General features: G+C 51.6%; 1 protein-coding gene across 1 annotated transcript in view; it reads right to left on the bottom strand.

Annotated features, from left to right (window-relative positions):
- PLXND1 (plexin D1) overlaps positions 1-3,850 on the bottom strand; it is a gene marked incomplete at its 5' end in the record, with an annotated part of 49,344 nt that overhangs the window by 11,510 nt on the left and 33,984 nt on the right.

Below are 3,850 nucleotides of genomic sequence, written 5' to 3' on the forward strand. Positions count from 1 at the left end.
GGAAAGAAGACCAAGTCAGCAAACTGGACCTGGTGGTGGCACCTCCATCAGCAGCATGATGGGGACAGGCTCTGTATGAACACTGAAGGTGCCTCCACACACTGGGGAGCAGGACTGGTCCACCCCCGATGCTGTGAACTCCCAGCAGGTGCCATTGCCCCCCAGTTCCCACCAGCATCTCTCTGAGGCTGCTCAGAAGTTTTCAGACTTGTGGCAACATGACAGAGCAGATGGGGAAGAGGACACAACAGCCGACAACAGCCGCAGGCCGTTTTCGAGGATGCTGTAATTGTCAGCATCAACATACCCTGTCCAAGCTCTCCAGCAAGCACTGGAGCTGTGGGATACCACCAACAGGCTGTGCCAGCCTGTGCTGTGGGCAGAGCTCGGGTGCTGCTCGGAAGGCTGGGGCAGATGCATGGCTGTGCTGAGTGGGGACGTGCACACACGACACAGCACAATACAAATGTGCATTAATTTACATGTGAAATTACACACGAACTTCAGGGAGAATCTGGCACACTGTGCTGCAGAGACATTGCCTGCAATCTGACAGGGCACAGACTGCACGGCGTACGGCGCTCGGCAGGACAAGGAGGGGCTGATGTGCAAAGAAATCCAGGTCTGCAGAGGCATTCAGGCACCTGGATTTCTCACGAACGTGTCAGCTGAATCCCTCCTGTGCTGCCTGGTTTGCCACTGCACTCCATGGGAGTGAGCCCACAGCCTGGGCCTGTGGCTCTGGGAACCAGTGTTCATACTTCTCATACCAGAGCAGAGCCCTCATCACAGCAAAACAGAGAGGATCGGGGTCAACAAGCTGTTCCCATGCGACAGCAAGCAAACACACCATTTAACTCCTTACATTCATCAAACTTAAGCTCACGGGAGAGGCAAACTGTGGCACTGCTGCAGCAAGAACCAGAAACACGTCAGGGAGCAGCGATTTGCGATGTGGTTCAGCTAGACAGTTTAATGCCAAATTTCTGATCCACTTCTGCCTGCTGCACTGATGTGCAAGGAAAACATAAGCTATTTTCTTAAGGAACTTTTCGGTACTGGAGTACATCCCATTCTCCCTAATGTTCATGTGTAATTTCCTTCCAACAAGGCAAGTGCAAATTCTGCACATTTATGTACTCTGAGCATACCCCCCCGCACACGCAGCCCTGCCATCTGAGAGCCTGATCAAGACAACAGATACCCAATGGTTTTGATATTTCTCAGCTAGGAGCTGCTAAATCCTGCTCAATCTGCTTCTTAATTAAGACTTGGTGATTCTTTTATTCTAATTGCCCTATAATTGCTAAAGCAATTAGTTGGATGTCAATTTGGACGCGCTGCATTCGGCGCCGTTGATGGTGCGGCGATACAGCAGGGCTGTAGGTGGGCACACGCCGGCTGTGCCAACAGGGCACCCCTTTCCTTTCCCAGGGCAACTTCATGAACACAGTGAAGCTCCCTGGGCCTGCTGCAGGGGTTTAATGATTCCTGCCACGCTCCTCTGTGCCAGCAGCACAAAATGGGCTCAGCAGCAGAGCTGCAGGACTGGAGGAAGGCACAGCTTCCAGAGAGTAGAGGAAGGTGTGGAGCTGGAGAAGCTGAGGATCGCAAAGAGTGGAGAACATGTCAGATGACACAGTTTGTTTCAGGGAGAACGCAGAAGCATGAGATAACAAGCAAAGGGACAACACCAACACAGACCCTCCTTGGGCTGCAGTGGCACTGACCCACACCGTGAACTGCACAGCATCACGGCCGACTGGCCCTGTGGCCAGCAGGAACCTCCTTTATGCCACACATGGGCAGGGACAAAACAGCCTAAACTCAAAGCTGGGCTCTGAAGCATGCCCATCCCAGCTCTGGGCACAGGGAGACCCCGAGGCAGGTCAGCAGCATCATGATGCCTCCAGAAACATGAAAAAAGGGCAAGTCCTGCTGATACAGGAGTTCTTTATGGCTTGAAACAAGCACAGGCTGCATGGGCAGGGCTGACCCTGCGGCACCTTCCTGCACACATCAAGCTGCTTGGGAAGCAGCGAGCAGATGTCGCAGAGCACTGGGCATTGTGGGGTCCCTGCAGACCCATCGTGGCAGCCACGAGCAGGATCACCCCAGGCCTGGCCACAGGGGACACAGCGACAGCACTGCTGGAGCGATGCTATTTCTGTTTGGCTTTTTGGCTTTTGGGCTCAGGAACTGTGGGATGTTATGGAAATCTGCAAAAGTGTTAATCAGACAGCGAATTTCAAAGGGGGGAAAGAAGGGCTGGCAGGCAGGGACTAGAGATAAAATGGCAAACTTGGAAACCTCTAGCATTGTTCGGAAAACTCATCTGGAAAGGAATCAAAACTGTCTTTGGACTTGGCTAGTTAGGAGAAAGGAAGTTTAACCAGAAGAGATCAGTGCTGATTCAGGACAAAAACATACTTAAAAAAACACAGTCTGGGGCCTTTTTTCCTCCTATTGTGAATGTATTTTAATGAGACTTCATTTTCATTTTTGACTGAACTGTTATGGGCTCTTAAAGCTACCCAGGGCACTGAAATAACTCTGCAGTAATGGAAAGCACAGTTCAGGCTGGCAGGACTTGAACTGTTCCACGCACGAGGAGCGTGGGAGGGCTTCGTTTTTATATGCCTGGGAAAATAAAAAGGTTCAGAGCACAGACTGGATTCACATGTTGCTGCCCTATTAACACAACTCCAACATGTCGTTATAGATGTCCTCCCAGGAACACGCTATAGCCATTTCCAAAATGCCTTGGTGAGGCCAGGGTGGGAAAAGCACAGAAAACAGCACTTATCCCAAGTGCCTGCTAATTTTGGGACAATTATCTATTTGCATTCTGTGTAGAATCAAACCTCAGCTCCATCCCACACACAAAACTTGGGAATGCTTGGACCCAGATGTAAAAGCTGAACTCCAGGACCTGAGTTTTCCTTTAACAACTTCCAAACCCTTGACCCTGTTAGGAGCTGGGCACAATGGTACCATGGTATCTCATGGGGAAGGCTTTCTTTTTCAGCATTTTTCCAAAGCTGTGGCAGAAAGCAGAGACATGGACCATTTTACCTATGAGTCTCACTCAGTTCTGCAGAAACAGCGCTGCACTGATTGTGCAAATGCTGCAAGTTCCCTCTGAGCCCTGTCCCTTGCAGCAAGACCCCTGCCACCCCATCCCATCCCATCCCACCCCCTCAGACACCCACCAGACCCCACCAGTGGTGACTCCAGCACCTTCAGGTGCCCTCCACATGTGCAGACCACGAGTGCCTGTGGCCGGCAGCTCTTCCCAGCTGAAGACAGCTCCTCCAAATCATTTTCCCCCAAAACACAAATAGACGGGCTGTTAGGCAGAGCATTAATACGAAACAAATGTTTCGAGCATGTAGCGTTGACTTACAAGGGAAAATACAAGCACTTGGAATTTTTCCACTGCGCGACGGCAGGGACCTTTGCAGCAGCTGTTTCAAATAGACGTTGTGATTAATGGGGATAATTCAGGAATGAAAACCAGACCCATCGTCACACGTCCGACTGAGCAGTGCTGCAGGCAGGCAGGCAGCCCTCCTCTCCACCAAGAAATGCCTCTCTGAAGGGAGCAGAGTTTGATCCCGAGGAACGTGAGGCGCATGGGAGGTGTTTGCCTATCGCTAGCATTTCAAATCACAGCCCTGAGCTGACACCAGCCACATGGAAGGAGATGCTGTCTGTGCCACTGCAGGGACTCTGTCCTGCTTTGTGTGGCAGGGAAGGTGCTGCCTCTACTGATCCAGCCTGAGCCCTCATCCCTTCGTACTGCTGGACTTGTGCACCTGGGACAGTCCAGGGGCTTCTCTGGGCATTC

This window comes from Acanthisitta chloris, unplaced genomic scaffold, assembly GCF_000695815.1.
Source record: "Acanthisitta chloris isolate BGI_N310 unplaced genomic scaffold, ASM69581v1 scaffold15784, whole genome shotgun sequence".
NCBI lineage: Eukaryota > Metazoa > Chordata > Aves > Passeriformes > Acanthisittidae > Acanthisitta > Acanthisitta chloris.